The 18586-nt window shown below is 42.5% G+C and overlaps 1 protein-coding gene across 2 annotated transcripts in view; it reads left to right on the forward strand.

Moving 5' to 3' along the window:
• The first annotated feature begins 230 nt into the window (after positions 1–230).
• Positions 231–18586, forward strand: part of LOC106601601 (speckle-type POZ protein) — an 86911-nt gene continuing 68555 nt past the window's right edge. For both annotated transcript variants that reach the window (XM_045715379.1, XM_045715378.1), the window contains exon 1: positions 231–309. The gene's annotated coding sequence lies outside the window, so the exon portion shown is untranslated. The remainder of the gene's footprint in view (positions 310–18586) is intronic.

Raw genomic sequence — 18586 nt, forward strand, 5'->3', positions numbered from 1 at the left:
TACAGACAATACATTAAAACAATAATGTGTCTTGATTGTTTTTTTTGCTATGAGAAGAATGAATTGTGTATATTTATTGTTCAATTTAATTCTCAAAAAGAATAAAGAGGTTTTTGACTCTTATATTTACATGAATAAATGTATTAATAAGACATGTACTTTCATGAATAAAGTATTTAGCTAAAATTACAAAGCATGGCAATGTTTTGGTATGGGCGTGCATGCTTTCGTCACAGGCATAACCCGGATGTAGAGTGCCAGTGCTGACAAAAAAAAATCATATCCTGCCGTGGAACAGACTGAAAAAAGGTGAGTTTTAAAACAAAAGGGAACATTGCTTTGAACAAATTCTAAACTTTGCTTGTACTCGCTTTCATTCTGAGACCAAACACCAGTGAACGTGTGAGTTTGGTATCTAACAGGAATACGGAAGGCACTTAGCCAACTTGTATCTATCTATTTTACCTTCTCAACAATCTCGACTGTTGATGTTCAAGATAGCAAGCTACACTTAGCTAGCTAACGTTAGCTCGCTAGCTAGCTAGCTAGTTAACTAGCCAGCAGTCTGGTAGCTAGCTCGTCGGAAGCAAGCCCTGACAAATCGTCTACCAAACATTAGCTAATCGTGCTAAAATGTAGCAAACTACTTGTTGTAGTTTCCTACTTAGCCAGCTTACTAGCTAGTTGGTTAGCCAGCTGAGCTAGTTAGCTAGCCAATCTACGCTGCCTCGCGCTTGTCTGACAATGGTTTGACAGCTGGTTTTAGTTTGACCACTTGTGAAGGAAGGATTCATTTTATGTAGTTGGTGTGCGGGAAAGAGGTAGATTATTCCTAGAAATGAATACATGAGTAATTCTCACAGGGGCCCTGTGCGTCAGTAAAAGCATATTTTTTTGTTGTTGCCACATTATGAACCCACAATTTGCTCTGAAGCCACCATCCCACAACTGCCCGTATCCTGCCAAATAGTGACCATCACTTGTATCCCGTATTTGTTTGCATGAGTTGTGCGGCACAGTGGCCTTTGCCAGAAACTGAGCTCCATAGATAATGTGAAGAGCAGGCTGAGGGGTTGCTGCATTGCAGAATAAGGTCCTGCCTAAAGATGAGCAAACTGTGAAATTGTCAATATGGTTAACCATGCACAGACAGAGGAAATTACGATGGCAGATGTTTTTTAAGTGGGCGTTTTGGGGCACAGCTGGTATTTCACCAAATAAAATGTTGATGCAAGATTAGTTTTAGTACATGAAGTGCTGTGGGAATTCTCAATCATTCTTGTGTGGTCCTTCAGCATTTTTCCAGATTGTAAACACATGCAGGTTGAAACTGAGGGAGCCATGTTGGAGTTTAGTTGAGCATCTGAGTGGTTTAGGGAGGTATGCTCTGAGACAGCATAGATAACAACTACTGGGACACCCATTACAGTCCCAGTCCTAAAAGCTGCCCGCAAGGAGCTGCGCTAGAAGTACTCATTCACCTGCCACACACCTGCTCCAACAGACACCTCAAAACTGATAGGCCTACACTATTTCAGTGTAAGTCAGAGTTTTGGCTCTGTTGATGAAAATGGGGCCTGTGAAAGTCTGAAGACAGACAGGTGTTTAGTTGTGGCTTGAGTGCAGAGACTTCATCTTGGCAGCTGTTTAACTGGGAAAGTCATTTTGGTGTGAGTGGAGTACTTGTCTGACTAGAGTACTTACCTTGATTTGACATGCTGGCCTCACCAGTCAGTGTGGCTGTGCTGAGAGGCAGCCATCTCATAACGGTAAGGAAACCCCTGTGGTTGTCAACAGGAATGTGCTTCTCTATATGAAGACACATTTTGTACATGCTTCCAGACTGCGTTGACAGGAAAGGATCCTCAGAGCAGGCACAGAGTTCCGTAGTTAGTCAGGCTGTAGTCAGTGATTAGGCCAAAATGGTAAAAGAAATTTCCGTTGCACAACACCTTAATGACCATGACTGGCGATGGAACACTTCAAAAGTTACCGGTTCTGCAGTACCTACCTAGTCGTTTCACTGCACACAAACTCCTAGCCAGCCATCACTTCCCAGCCAACTCCATCCATCCATTCTATGTTATGATATGTTAAATTGGTCAGCACTCGATTTAGCGGAGATGCACTCTACACACCATCCACAGGACAGAACACTTTGTTTTATTTACGTGAGGTGCTTCTTTAACTGCTAGGAATAACAGCCAATCGAAGTGCATGGCGGAGGGCAAGCTAATGTAATCTGACAGCAATGGAGTGGTAGAGGCCGCTCAGGAATCGTAAAGCTGTCGCTGTTTAAGCTCCTAAATTTGTTGCTAATACCCGCCTGCCTCAGCTTCCACATGGCCACAGAGCCGTGAGAAGAGCACCGGAGTGTGCGTCCAGGCAGTTTAGTTGTGTAACTGTGTCTTTCCACCTGTGTATATATGTGGATAATGGTGGTAATAGGTGTGTGTGTGTGTGTGTGTGTGTGTGTGTGTGTGTGTGTGCGCAGCTCCAGTAAATGTGAGTCAGTGTGACACTACAGGTGCAGCTTTAGAAGAAGCCCATTTCTCACAATGCTGATTACTTGTGAGGGAATGCAACAAGTATTGAATTAGTTTGCTGAGAGGTTGGAAATTGAAATATGGATTGGGGCCGCAAACGCCTGCCTGTGCTATTGGCTGTTTTGGATGTGTGGGATGAAATGTATTTTGTGTGCGTGTGACTGATGCAGACAGTGGCGGTATCTAATGGTTTTCCACTGCTCATTCCTGCATTCCAATAACAGGATGGGAGCAGGAGTGACACAGATGAAGTGGATGTTTTTAGTCACCTTAAAGAGACGCCAGGCCATTTTTTTCAGCCAGACTAACACCAAGCCTGCTGCTCTTCCATTACATTATGGCATCCATTTTAAAGTGAAACACAAACCAGGGCCGGTTTCCTAAAAGCATCATAAGGCTAAGTTCATCGTTAGAGCCTTCGTAGGAGCATTGTTAAATCCAAGCTTTTTCCTTAACCTGTCTGGGAACGTGGGACGCTTGCGTCCCACCCTAGTCAACAGCCAGTGGAATCGCGTCGCGCGAAATACAAATACCTCATAACTTCAATTTCTCAAACATATGACTATTTTACACCATTTTATAGATACACCTCTCCTGAATCGAATCACGTTGTCCGATTTCAAAAAGGCTTTACAGCAAAAGCAAAACATTAGATTATGTTAGGAGAGTACCCTGCCAAAAAAAATCACACTGCCATTTTCAAAGCAACTAGCATGCATCACAAATACCCAAAACACAGCTAAATGCAGCACTAACCTTTTGACAATCTTCATCAGATGACACTTCTAGGACATCATGTTACACAATACATGCATTTTTTTGTTCGATAAAGTTCATATTTATGTATAAAAACAGCATTTTACATCGGCGCGTGACGTTCAGAAAATATTTTCCCTCAAATGCTTCCGGTGAATCAGCGCTACAATTTACAAAAATACTATTCTAAAACATTGTTAAAATGTAATATTGTCATTCAAAGAATTATAGATTAACATCTCGTGAATGCAACCGCATTGCCAGATTTAAAAATAACTTTACTGGGAAATCACACTTTGCAATAAACGACGTGGTATGCTCAGAAAAATAGGCTAGGCGATACATGTTAGCGCCATCTTGGAACCATCTAAAATCAAATATACTATTGTAAATATTCCCTTACCTTTGATTATCTTCATCAGAAGGCACTTCCAGGCATCCCAGGTCCACAACAAATGTAGTTTTGTTCGAAAAAGTAAATTTATGTCCCAATAGTTCCTTCTTGTTAGCGCGTTCCAAAGGCTACTCATAATGTACTGAAGCGCGCGGGACTTGTCCTCACGAATGTGCAAAAAATATATATTTACGTTCGTTCAAACATGTCAAACGTTGTATAACATGAATCTTTAGGGCCTTTTTCAACCAGAGCTTCAATAATATTCAAGGCGGACGATTGCATTGTCTTACTAAACGTTTCGGAACAAAAGGGTTCCCATGGGCGCCCGCGTCATAGTAGTAATGGCCCTCCCCCTGTGACCAACTTCCCAAGCCTCTCTTTGGGTCAGTTTCTACCATAGAAGACTCAAACCACTTTGTAAAGACTGTTGACATCTAGTGGAAGCCTTAGGAAGTGCTAAATGATTAATAAGTCCCTGTGTGTTTCAATGGCAAAGGCTTGAAAGTGATTCCACACATCAGATTTCCACTTCCTGTTCTCTAATTTGCCTCAGTATATTTCATGATGTGTAGCCTAACATGCGCAATGATGTGCCAAATCGGTGACTTAGTGCATTTGTATTGGGTAAGCATTAGAATAAGACGCCTCAATATTTGCAGCCTTAGGTGGTAACTTCTAAGTTCTGATCCGTCGTCAGTATTGTGAAATCATTCTTATGTTAAGGCAAGATTAATGGAGAAAGCTGATCCGAGAGCAGCACTGCCTTTTCTTTCCAGCCTATCAGTATCGACACATGCTCCTACAACTCACTTAGCGACCATTCTCTCTGCGTGGTGATTTGGGAAACGCCTGTTACGTCTTTGGCCGTTATAGGAAAGATGCATTGTTAAAACACTCATAAGTGTAAATTCCTTCGGTATCGGGAAACCGTGCACAGCTCACTCCATCTGCCATTTAGATGTATTTAAATGTGCTGCTTTGCTGTGCTGGTGGCGGTTTAGCTTAGTGAGCGTCTGGCTGGGTGTGGAGAGTGTGGGCTGGAGGCTGGCCTGGTCTGGGGGCTAGAGGCCATCTTCTCCCTGGCCGAGTAGCCTTGCCGCTGACCCCGGGAAGCTATCTGAATATCAATGACAATGCAGTGATTTAGAAGTGGCCGTGGCCCCAAAGTCAGATCTAATCGTGCTGGTATTTACTGCCATTTGAGCTTGGAAAGCAGCAGTAGACCATCTTGCTGTTGTGATGTGAGGCCAGTTGAATTCAAAGGTAATATCCATATGGCTGTTTGGTATTTGGGGAATGAATCACCCATCTAGGGGTAGTATTTCTGAGGATTGGGTTAAACAGGGTTTAAGCGCCGTGTAAATTCAAGGTCAAAGGGGAAATTATGCAAAGAGATGCCCAGACAGACGGATGGAGTGAGAAAGATAAGTGAGACTTTACAGAGGGAGATGCTAAACTATTGTCTAGTAAATTGGAAGTGAGAGGAACTGGTTTAATGCAGGTGGAGTGAGTGTTATGTGCAAAGATGGAGATAAAAAGATGAACAAATCTAGATAAGATGGAACGAGAAAAGGAGTTATATAGGAGGTGGAGGTATAGAGAGAGCGAGTGAGATGGGGGAGAGGGAGGTGATGTTGGGGGTGGAAGAGGATTGCGGTAGTGAAATCGATAGTTCATACCATTCTGAAATTGAGTTTCTTTCTTTTTTTCTCTCAGAGAAACAGGTATGGAGGGTATAATATGAAATGGCTCTGGCTGAGGACCGTTACTCGAGCAGCAGTATCGATTCCTGGGCCGTGTTCCAATTATAGTTGGGTATTTTTGTCCGAGGCCCTCGCTCTGCAGCCCTTAAAAAGCTGGGGACAAGGCCGGACAAAGTTTTTGGGTGACGACTGATTTTGTCTTATCGCTTCCCCAAAGCGGCCCACTTTTTCAGTCATCAAAGAAGTTAGCTGGGAAATATCGTGTGCTGTCTCACTGGTCTCTGAGGACATCACTAGAGAATGGAGATTTCCCCCATGGCTGTCCCTCTTAACCTGTTGGGGCTAGGGGGCAGTATTTACACAGCCGGATAAAAAACGTACCCGATTTAATCTGGTTACTACTCCTGCCCAGTAACTAGAATATGCATATAATTATTGTCTTTGGATAGAAAACACCCTAAAGTTTCTAAAACTGTTTGAATGGTGTCTGTGAGTATAACAGAACTCATATGACAGGCAAAAACCTGAGAAGATTCCTTACAGGAAGTGGCCTGTCTGACAAGTTCTTGTTCTTCTTGGCTCTGTTTATTGAAGACTGAGGATCTTTGCTGTAACGTGACACTTCCTACGGCTCCCATAGGCTCTTAGAACCCGGGAAAAAGCTGAATGATATCGAGGCAGCCCCTGGCTGAAAAACATTAGCGCGTTTGGATATTGGCCGGTCAGAGGATCATCAGACTGGGGCTCGTGCACGAGATGTTTTTATTTTCTCTCTCTTTGAACGTAAACACGCTTTCCCGGTCGGAATATTATCGCTTTTTTACGAGAAAAATTCCATAAAAATGTATTTTAAAATCGGGTACGTTTTTTTTATCCGGACGTGAAAATACTGCCCCCTATCCATAACAGGTTAAGAGATTCACTGGCATTACAGAATAAAGAGAAAATAATATTGTTTGTGTGTAGGTTTGTCAGTGTGTGTCTGTAGCTAAGTGGATTTGGCCATGTCTCTGTTGTGGGTTTGCATAACCTATGTGCAGGAAACATACATTCTTTCTACACTTGTGTGATTGAGTGTGTGTATTTGGGGGGGCAGGTTGGAAAAACAACACCAGGTTGCAGACTCTCTTCTCTGGCTGAATGGCAGTAGAATGACAGTAGATTGCTCTGTGGCGTCCTCCACGCTGCACTTAGCCGTTCATTGTGTGTGCAGCCAGACATGAGCAGAGAAATTGTAGCTCTTTGTCGCCTTTGTTCCTGGAGGATTTCCAAGGTACAATGGCATGTAATTCCCAGCCTGATGTCCTTGCCTTTGCTCCTGCTTTTAGAGAGACTTATCTCGGTTTGGAATTGGGGGAGAGGGGGCTGCTGGATCTTGGAATAATGTAGGACAACTTTCTGGTACTCTTGAGGTTCAGTAAAGTTATTGTGTTGTCTGTCTCTATTAGCGGACTCTCTCCTCTTTCTCTAGCGTCTGTCCCATTTGTATTTTATTCCTTTTCTCTCTTCCTCCCATCTCTCCAAATAATGTCAGGCTCATGCAATATGTTGTTTCTCCACTTATGTGTTAATGAAGTGGATGAATATTCATGAGGCAGAGCTGACATCGCTGTGGAGATCTTGTCAAGGGAATATAGAGTGGCAGGGCTAGACATTAACTTTTTGCTTGTCATGCCACTAACACCATTTGCACGTCATTGTATGATGCAAGGAGCCATGCATTACTATCTTTTTTTACCATAGAGACTCAGACCAAAATGTATGCTACACTCTTTGCGTAGTCGAGCCTATCTCAAAATACAACACTGCCCCTTTAAGGCTCTCCTGGAGGATGGTTAGCCACCCTTGGTAGCCTATAAAATAGTGCAACTTTACAATTACTACAAAATACTTTTCCCTACAGGGCTCGACATTAAGGGAGTCCCATTGTCCCTGTGATGATGATAAATGTCTGTTTTAAAATGGACTGTTTTAAAATTCATCCAACCACTGCACATAAAAAAAACTAAAATCCCCAATGTGGCTGATGCAACAGATCAGACCATTTAGCTTAAAATGTTGATAGTTTTTTTTCTTTATATTAGAAGCTCAACAATGCGCACATGGCTGTAGGCTATCCGTGGATGTTCCAAAATGCAATTAGCAGGAAAACATCTTTCTCAAAAGCGCACCGCATGCACCAGTGGTTTCATGTAAAAATTAAGGGGAGATCTAAAGATGCATTAACTAGCATGGCTTACTAATATGACTAGGATTATGCTGTTGGACAATAAAATAACGTTGACTTTAAAACCAGTAGAACATGAGAATCATGCTGTTTTCAATGGTGTATTAAGTGTTAATAAAATAATTCCCTCAACATTTCTATGGTTGTATTTTGGCTATGCTAGGCTACTTTGAAAGAAGGTACATGCTTCAAATTACATTAAATGTCCAGGTTTTAAACAATTATGTTTATGGTCAAATAGATTTAAAATGCTAACCTTCCCTGCTCAGATTTAAGGTGGGTGACGTGTGGTGCGCCACAGGCACTGTCCTTCACTCTCCAGTCTTGTGACCATTTGATCTGAAGGAACCGTGCCTCCAGTATGTCGACAGAATCAAGCCTTTACATGCTCATGTTAATTATCCTTCATTATATTTGTCAATCATCACTATATTTTTGTAATTAAGTCTCATTAAAGTTTGGCCACATTTTCTGGCACCTCATGTCAGTATCGGTTTGGACATGAAGCTGTAGCCAATATGCATATCACCTACATTTTGACATGTAGGATTTTTTTTCCTGAACATTAATAAAACTAGGGGTGTGAACATTTTAAATGAAGTTGGGATCCTTAACGTTAAGAAAAATCCTTAACCGAACCCCCACCCTACAAATTAAAGTCACAGTGCAGTTATCACACTTTTTAAATTTGTATTTATTTATTTTTTCTCTTTGTCATAGCCTTACTAGACTATGGCTATAAAGGCCTAGGGAAGGTAGTGTAATTTAAATTAATTCAGAGAGGAAGAGGTGAACTTTAGGCTACTGTGGTGAATTTGCAAGGCATGGAAGACAATTAAGACCTTGTGAGATGCAGATTCCCAAGATGTATATGGTTCTGCCTGCCCCTCCTCTCTCTCCCTCATGCTGGCCTGCCTGCTCTTTCTCTTCGCTAATGACCCAAGTGTGTGTTCAGTCTTTGGTCTGTTGCGAGGATATTCTACATGCTTAGGCTATTCATGGCACTGGTGTTGGCAGTATACAGTATCTTTGGGCCAGTCTTGCACGGGGTAGGCTTCTCTTAGTTGCTTAGTGGGTAGGGGTGTTACTGTCTCATATGAAATTACAGTAGGCTACTGGTGTAGCGTGTATTGATTACCCTTTTCAGATATAATGATATGTGTCCTCTTGTAAGCGCCTTGGTTACGACATGCTTGTTTGTCTGTTAGGGCAGGCTACACTACGGCTTTTTAAACGCTGACAAGAAACTTTCTCTGGAGACATGAATGCCATTTTATTTGTCTGTAAAGTAATGTCGAAGCGGGACTACTTTCCATCACTAGGCGTCCAGAACTTTCAATCCTAGCATGCCTGCTGCCTGTGCTCTGACTAAAAAAAGTACTTTAAAGTATGTTAATTATCACGACTTACGAAGACATTTAGTAGAAAGAAAGCACTTCTATCTACCCTACCATAAAAAACAGCATAAACAACACAGCAGCATCAATCAGCAACGTTTGTTGTCAGGGAAACAATTGAACATTCTATGCTGGAGCAAAATTTTAGTGTCTGAAAAGGTACATACGCTGCTGATGCGGCACTTTTTTTTAATTGTCAAAGTGATCAATTATGGACATGTTACTGTGTTGCGTTCTGTGTGTGTAAAGGGTCGCGGTAGATATAACTTCATTGCACAAACGGTCATACATCTGTAATAGGACCATTTGCATTATGAATAAATGTTGGTTATTAAATTTTTTTTCTTATCATTTTAAATGGAACCCCCCCCCTCCCCAAACATGGCAATTTAAACGTTAAGAAAAAATGTCCATTTGGCACATCCCTAAATAAAACATTACTCTGTTGGCCTCTGATCCAATTCTGATCAGAGTAATTGTTTGATATTGTGATTTTTGTGTGAGGCATTGTACTTAAACTTAAATCTATATTCTTCTGCCCATTTCAGAAATACAATCTCAATGTATATGATGTATGCTGTGCTTACTTCTCTCACATATTGCCAATCTATCTCACCCCCCTTCTTTCATTATGTCTGCTTTGTATTGCTTTTCAGTGTACAGATACTCTTTTTGCTTGGCAGCCTTTCATTTGGATTCTCGCTCTCTCATTCTTCTTCCCTCTCTTCCTTTCTCTCTCTCCTCCATTGCTCCATACCTCTGTCTCCGTGGCAGGGGATGTCAGACCCCTGCAGCCCACCGCTAAAGTATCTCATTCGATCTGTAAAATCTTTGATCTCACGATATCCATGCACTGAGCCACGACAGCAAATTGTATGGATGTTGCGGCACAAGAAAGAAACGTGTGCATGTGATTGTCATTGTCTGTGTGCTCAAAAACCTTTAATTTGGCAGTGTGATGGTGTCAGCATTTGTGGGAGAAACTCTTAATTAGAGGGAAGAGCTTGTCCTCTCTCTGCTTGTGACGTTCGATAGAGCAGTAGTTTTATCAGTTGATATTTAACCCTGTCAGCTCCAGACAGTATGACAGATCTCCAGTCTCATTCTCCCAGACATGCTCCCTATGGTCAGGGAAGGGTGGAGTTTGGTCAATTCATCTACACTCTATTACAGAACCCCTCCATCTTCATAAATCCACTCACCAGCTATCTATAGGCTATACACAACCCACTGGTATAGGCTTTATACAACCCACTGTCACTTCACCTGTCTCATCACTCACTAAAACTGATGCTGGGATCACTAGCAAGAGCATGTGTTGCTCAAATTGATGATATTGAAGGCCATGGAATGGGGTTACAACCTAACTTTGGGGGTAGCACCCTGACTTTGGGGGTAGCAGCCTAACTTAAGCCATTACAGTGTAATTGATCCAACCTTCTTGGGGGCAGCTATGGAGGCAGACAGCCCTTTGAATATGCCCCACTGTCATCTCCTTGGACACCTCAGGGTCCTGATGACAGGGAAGGACACTCATCTTGTCTGTGTGTCTGTCTCTCTGTCCCTCGCTCCTCTGACGGTGTGTGTGGGCTGTGTCCTCGCCCCCCCTCTGTCTGTTCGCTCTCCTCGCCCCTCGACTGATCAAAGCCCCTTTGAGGGTTCTGAGTAGTTCTGAGCTAATAGCCGATAGTGATCTGATGTGTGTGTGTGTGTGTGTCTTCTCAGTGATTAGACACCCAATGACAGGCTGAGCCAGCCCTGCCTACCGTTTTTATCCTTTAAATGGGCAATCTGCAGTTGCGGCATCCATTTGTTAAAACGTATGAATGATAAGTACCCATTTGATTCTTGAAGAATATAGCTTAGAAATGCATCATGAGCTTAGTACTACTGTCGTACCCCATGAGAACCCAAAATATAAGCTTGTTTTACTCCAATGTTTGTAAACAAAACATAGTTCAAACTTACATTTTGTCAGTCCTTGCATTCATAGCTCTGCCTATGAATTTCGTAGTGGTTACATTTTCTCCAGCCCCATCCCTCAACTGCGGATTGCCCCTTTTAATGTTGCACCTTCCCCAGCAGTCGACTCAATTATCAGTGATTAAGTTAGTGTCAGTCTTTAGCGCTGAGCCATACCTCTCCTCCCCGCCGTGTGGCACAGAGGCCCCGAGCAGAGCTACTGATCCCAAGTCAGCGCTGTGGAGGGACGTACATTATGTAGACAGCTCTAAGTATAACCTCTGTCCTCAACTCTGATCCCCAGACAACAAGGTGACAGCGTACTGAAAGTTGGCAACACCCCCAAAGCCTTAACCTCAGTGAGGAGGAAGAGGTGTTGCATTACATTATAGGATAACTGTATAAAGCCTTAACCTTAGTGAGGAGGAAGAGGTGTTGCATTAAGTTATAGGATAACTGTATAAAGCTTTAACCTCAGTGAGGAGGAAGAGGTGTTGCATTAAGTTATAGGACAACTGTATAAAGCCTTAACCTCAGTGAGGAGGAAGAGGTGTTGCATTACATTATAGGATAACTGTATAAAGCCTTAACCTCAGCGAGGAGGAAGAGACATTGCATTAAGTTATAGGACAACTGTATAAAGCCTTAACCTCTATGGGCTAGGTGGGACGCTTGCGTCCCACCTACTCAACAGCCAGTGTAATCCCGTGGCGCGATATTCAAATACCTCAAAAATGCAAAGACTTCATTTTTTCAAACATATGACTATTTTACACCATTTTAAAGACAAGACTCTCCTTTATCTAACCACACTGTCCGATTTCAAAAAGGCTTTACAACGAAAGCAAAACATTAGATTATGTCAGCAGAGTACCCAGCCAGAAATAATCAGACACCCATTTTTCAAGCTAGCATATAATGTCACAAACCCAAACCACAGCTAAATGCAGCACTAACCTTTGATCTTCATCAGATGACAACCCTAGGACATTATGTTATACAATAGATGCATGTTTTGTTCAATCAAGTATATATTTATATCAAAAACCAGCTTTTTTACATTAGCATGTGACTAGCATGTGACTAGCATTCCGACCGAACACTGCCGGTGAATTTACTAAATACTCACGATAAACGTTCACAAAAAACAGAACAATTATTTAAAGAATTATAGATACAGAACTCCTCTATGCACTCGATATGTCCGATTTTAAAATAGCTTTTCGGTGAAAGCACATTTTGCAATATTCTAAGTAGATAGCCCGGCATCACAGGGCTAGCTATTTAGACACCCAGCAAGTTTAGCACTCACCAAAGTCCGATTTACTATAAGAAAAATGTTATTACCTTTGCTGTTCTTCGTCAGAATGCACTCCCAGGACTTCTACTTCAATAACAAATGTTGGTTTGGTCCCAAATAATCCATTGTTATATCCAAATAGCGGCGTTTTGTTCGTGCGTTCAAGACACTATCCGAAAGGGTAAATAAGGGTTACGAGCATGGCGCATTTCGTGACAAAAAAAATCGAAATATTCCATTACCGTACTTCGAAGCATGTCAAACGCTGTTTAAAATCAATTTTTACGCCATTTTTCTCGTAAAAAAGCGGTAATATTCCGACCGGGAAAACGTTTTTTATTACAAAGAGAGTGAAAGTAAAAGCATGCTATCCCCTCATGCACGAGCCTCAGTCTAATGGCCCTCTGATAGAGCACTTGCCAAACGCGCTAATGTGTTTCAGCCTGGGGATGGAATTACATTGTTCAGCTTTTTCATGCCTTCTGAGAGCCCATGGGAGCCGTAGGAAGTGTCACGTCATGCCAGAGATCCCCTGTATTTGTTAGAGATGATCAAGGAGGGCAAGAAATGGTCAGACAGGCCACTTCCTGTAAGGAATCTTCTCAGGTTTTGGCCTGCCAAATGAGTTCTGTTATACTCACAGACACCATTCAAACAGTTTTAGAAACTTTAGGGTGTTTTCTATCCAAAGCCAATAATTATATGCATATTCTAGTTACTGGGCAGGAGTAGTAACCAGATTAAATCGGGTATGTTTTTTATCTGGCCGTGCAAATACTGCCCCCTAGCCCCAACAGGTTAACCTCAGTGAGGAGGAAGAGGCATTGCATTACATTATAGGATAACTGTATAAAGCCTTAACCTCAGTGAGGAGGAAGAGGCATTGCATTACATTATAGGATAACTGTATAAAGCTATCCTGGTGCTTAGGTTCTTATCCAAGCTGAGATGACCCTGCTTTCAGAGGGAGAAACAAGGACAGAGCCTTACATTGCAGAATGATATTAGTGATTCTTATTATTCCAGTTAGATTTTGAACTTGCAGGGGGTTACCGAAGATGGCATTGAGATATATAAGATCTGAGCCCTTGTCGCTCAGTCCTCACCCCCTCCTCTCCACCAGCCTTTCTCTAGAGTAGAGGACTGGCCTTGGTGGTGGCACAGGCGTGTGTTTGTGGGTGGGTGTGTGGATTATTGTGAGGCGTCGCGTAAAAAAACCCTCTTGGCTGCAAGGTCACGTCTCTTCTCTGCCTCATCCCCCTAATCCTGGCCTGTAAAGACATACCTAACACCCCCCACACTAACACCATAATACCTCCCCTTAGCTACACACACACACCCCTAACCCTCTCTGTTCTGCCCTGAAGTCTCCAGAAGGCACACCTCGCATGTCTTTGCCTGTAGCATTTTGACAAGTGAATAAACATCAGCTGCTTCAATGCCCCCCTGCCTCCCAGCCTCTACCTAACGCATAATGCTCCCCTCTCTTCCACCTCTATCTTATCTGCCCCTCACTTGTCCTCTACTCTCCCTCTAACTCTACCGTATCTCACAGGCTGGAAGTGGAAGCCGACCCTTGTAGGCTGGTTATGGATCCCCACAATCACTGGGCTATTACCTCTACCCTGTCATTACATATAGATAAGACCCACTTCTAGTCTTTAGTCTATCTATAGAAAACCTAGCAAAATGCTCTGTCCGTATAGGTTCTGAGTCCTCTCAGGGGACAGACAGACAGGTGTGGGTTGGACAGGTAGGGAGTTCTCAGTTGGATTTAAATGTATAAACCTCTGAATTGGGATGTAAATACCTTTTGCAGATTTGGTGGGTGTAGCTCTCTCCCAGTTTGGCGCTCCAACCACGATCTCCCTCCCTGTGCCTCCCTCCCCGTGTTGTCCAGTGAGCAGCAGCAGTGATCAGTAAGGAGAGATGGTAATCTGCCGTAGCCTTAGCGCTCTCTGGCTCTGCTCTCCTTGAAGAAGATTGATGGCCCTCCTGGAAAGGCTGCTTTTGTGGATGGGCAGAAAAAAAGAGGGGAGGGAGGAAATGGATTTAGAATGGAAAATTTGAAGGAGAGGGATAGAGGGAGGTAGTGGGAGAAGTAGATAAAAAAGAGATGGTGCTTGAGAGGTTAGGAGATGAATGGGGGATGAGTTGGAGTTGATGAAATTATGCGAAGGGGTCCGGGGGACTGTGTTTATCTGAATGTGTGTTTGTGTAAACATGGCCAGAGATTAGGCTTGGACTCATCAGTCCTCACCCATTATCTGACTCCCACACACACAGTACTCGCGCACACACAATTGTATGTTGGTTTAATCCATTTGAATTCAATCCATTTTTGACAGCATCCCTTTTGATTTAAGCGAAACCTTCCATTGATGTTTGCCCATGGAAGAAGGGGCCAGAAAGTGACTTTTTGGACCTGATTGCCTAAACATTCAGGAGATAATGGTGCTTAAAGTTCATCCACTTTGCATACCATACCATGAGACATCCATGTCTTCACCATTGGGGAAAATATAAACTGTTGAGTTTAAATTATATCAAAAGCTCACAAGCAGGGTTGTCAAACTATTTGATAATTTCTTCCCCCAAAAATGTTTTAATAAAAAAAAAAAGTGGACCAATTAGCATAAATGCGTAAGCTCAGATTTTTGTTGTTTTTGATATGGGCGTATATTGTAGCTTCGACCCAACTTTACATCTTCTGCGGTTTTGTGTTTGTGCCCGCTATCTGTTGAGACACAACATGCTCTTGAATACAGGGTGGTGGGTGTCATTTCAAGCATAGAACAATTATTCATAGAATGGACCTATCCCTTCAGACCACTGAAATTTAGCTGGTATACCATTGAAATGTAAATTGAATTAAAATTGTAACTTCTAATTATTACCACAGAGATGGCCGCCAGTCCACCCACCATCAGATGTCAACTTAAATGGTCATGTCTATACTATGTTTCCTATGGAGTATAAACAGTATCATTTAAAAACAACAGATATTCCCATTCAAGGCAACATTCCCTCTCACACCATCTTTGTGGTACCATTTCAAAGTGGAAATGTCTATTTTATTCCCATTTCAGTACATTTAGTTACCATAACATGACACCCACCCTGTATTGAAGAACATGTCTCAGCCGATGGTGAGCACAACACAAGGCTCTAAGCTACCACATATTTGAATCTAAAAAAACAGTAGTTTACGTGTTTTTAGGTAATTAACGTTTAAGGTAAAATAAATTATATTACAACAAATTGAGTAGTTTGATAACCCTGTTTTTAAGTGATATCAATCTCAACCGTTTCTCTTTTGCAGTGATGAAGACATGGCTGTCTGGTACCTTTTCTATCTCTTGAATCTCTTGGCATTCGGGTCCAAAAAGTAATTTGAGCATTTCTACAATGGGCAAATATGTATGTAAAGTTTGCTTCAAATCAAAAGGGGTGCTGTCAAAAAGGTATTCAAATTGATTTACCTTCTTAGTTCAGGTTTTCACGAATAAACAGATTTGTACTACAGTTCCTGTCAAGATGCATATTTGCATACACAAATGAGCTGTGCATAAGAACCATATGTAACCATAATGTGTGTCTAGGTCTGTGAGCACACACTGTTCCATTCTACGTTTTCCATTTTAGTCATTTAGCAGAAGCTCTTATCCAGAGCGACTTACAATTAGTGCATTCATCTTTAGATAGTTAGGTGAGACAACACATCACAATTGTATCAAGTACATTTCCCTCAACACATTTCTTCCAGATGTTTTTGAAAGATGGGCAGGGACTCCGCTGCCCTGACTTTAGGGGGAAGCTTGTTCCACCAAGTTGCAGGAGTTTGATGGCAGAAGCGGGTAGCCCAGCCAAAAGAGTTGCACTAGATGTGCCTGGATTAGGACCTGCACCGCTTCCTGTGTGAGGAAAGGTTGTACTCTGAAGAGAGTGAACTTGCAGGAGCGAGTCACTGCTTTGATGTTTGCAGAGAATGACACTGTTGTCCAGGGTCACGTCAAGGTTCTTTGCACTCTGGGAGGGGGGCACCTTGGAGTTGTCAACTGTGATGGAGAGGTCTTGGAGCGGGCAGGCCTTCCCTGGGAGGAAGAGGAGCTGTGTTTTGTTGAGCTTGAGGTGGTGGGCCGACATCCAAGCTGAGATATATGCCAGGCATGCAGAGATGCGTGTGTCCACCTGGCTGTCAGATGGGGGGAAGGAGAAAAAGTAGTGTCATCTGCATAGCAGTGATAGGAAAGACCATGAAAGGATATGACAGAGCAGAATGGCTTAGTGTAAAGAGGAGAGGGCCTAGAACCAAGCACTGGGGGACACCAGTAGTGAGAGCACGTGGTGCAGACCCAGAGTCAGCTTTGGCAAAGTGGAGAGCAGTCTCGGATGAGTGACACAACTTGAAGCCTAACTGGTTAGGATCAACAAGATTGTTCTGAGAGTGATAACGAGAGAGTTACAGCACGCTCAAGTGTTTTGAAAAGAAAAGAAGGGATACCGGTCTGTAGTTGTTGACGTCCGAGTGATGAAGTGTTGGTTTCTTAAGGAGAGGCAAACTTGAAGTCAGAGGGGACACAGCCAGTGGTCAGGGATGAGTTGAGGTAAGTGAGGAATGGGGATGGTCTGGAGGAGGGGATGGGGTCAAGTGGACAGGTTGTTTGGTAGCCAGCCTTCATTAGTCGCAGGATTTCTTCGAGAGAGAGAGGGGAGAAAGAGGTCAAGTAGTTCTGCGGGAGTTATGTGTCCCCCGAAACATGACCTGCCGCGCTGCTTTGCTTTGCTGCTTCTTTACTTCTTATGGGTACCTGGGACGGTAGCGTCCCACCTGGCCAACATCCAGTGAAATTGCAGAGCGCGAAATTCAAAAATTCAACATTCTTGAAAATGTGTTACACATCAAAATAAAGCTTAACTTCTTGTTAATTGTCTCAGATTTCCTAAAGTCTTTACGGCGAAAGCATACTATGCGATTATCTGAGGACAGCGCCCAGCACACAACACATTACATAGTTTCCAGCCAAGTAGACTAGTCCCAAAAGTCAGAAATGGCAATAAAATTAATCACTTTACCTTTGGTCTTCGTATGGTTGCACTCACAAGACTCCCAGTTACACAAATGTTCGTTTTGTTCGATAAAGTCCGTCTTTATATCCAAAAACCTCAGTTTTTGTTGGCGCGTTTTGTTCAGTAATCCAATGGCTCAAAGCCAGTCACAACAGGCAGACGAAAAATCCAAGAAGTATCAGTAAAGTTCGTAGAAACATGTCAAACGATGTTTATAATCAATCCTCAGGTTGTTTTTAGTAATAATAATCAATAATACTTCAACCGGACAATAGCTTCGTCAATATAAAAGAAAAATAAGAAAGGCGCACTCTCGGTCGTGCGCATAAAACGGGTCTGGGGACTTTCCACTATCCACTTATTCAGTTGTCTTACTCCCTAATTTTTCAGAATACAAGCCTGAAACAATTTCTAAAGACTGTTGACATCTAGTGGAAGCCATAGGAAGTGCAATTTGAGTCCTAAGTCAATGGATACTGTAATGGCATTCAATAAAAAACTACAAACATAAAAAAATCCCACTTCCTGGATGGATTTTTCTCAGGTTTTCGCCTGCCATATCAGTTCTGTTATATTCACAGACATTATTTTAACAGTTTTAGAAACAATGTTTTCTATCCTAATCTACCAATGATATGCATATCCTAGCTTCTGGGCCTGAGTAACAGGCAGTGTTGCTTTTCATCCGGAGGTTAACAAACTGCTCACTTAACCTGTTTGGGATAGGGGGCAGTATTTTCACGGCCGGATAAAAAACGTACCCGATTTAATCTGGTTACTACTCCTGGCCAGAAACTAGAATATGCATATAATTAGTAGATTTGGATAGAAAACACTCTAAAGTTTCTAAAACTGTTTGAATGGTGTCTGTAAGTATAACAGAACTCATATGGCAGGCCAAAACCTGAGAAGATTCCATACAGGAAGTGCCCTGTCTGACAATTTGTTGTCCTTCTGTGGCATCTCTATCAAAAATACAGCATCTCTGCTGTAACGTGACATTTTCTGAGGCTTCCATTGGCTCTCAGAAGGCGCCAGAAAGTGAAATAACGTCTCTGCAGTCTCTGGGTGAAAAACAGCAGGAGTTTTTGTGAGTGGTCAGGCAGGGAACAATAACACTGGAGATGCGCGTCCACGAGACGACTCCATGTTTTTCTTTCAGTCTTTGAATGAATACAACGTCGCCCGGTTGGAATATTATTGCTATTTTACGAGAAAAATAGCATAA

The sequence above is a fragment of the Salmo salar genome, chromosome ssa03 (assembly GCF_905237065.1).
Source record: "Salmo salar chromosome ssa03, Ssal_v3.1, whole genome shotgun sequence".
In the NCBI taxonomy this organism is placed as follows: domain Eukaryota; kingdom Metazoa; phylum Chordata; class Actinopteri; order Salmoniformes; family Salmonidae; genus Salmo; species Salmo salar.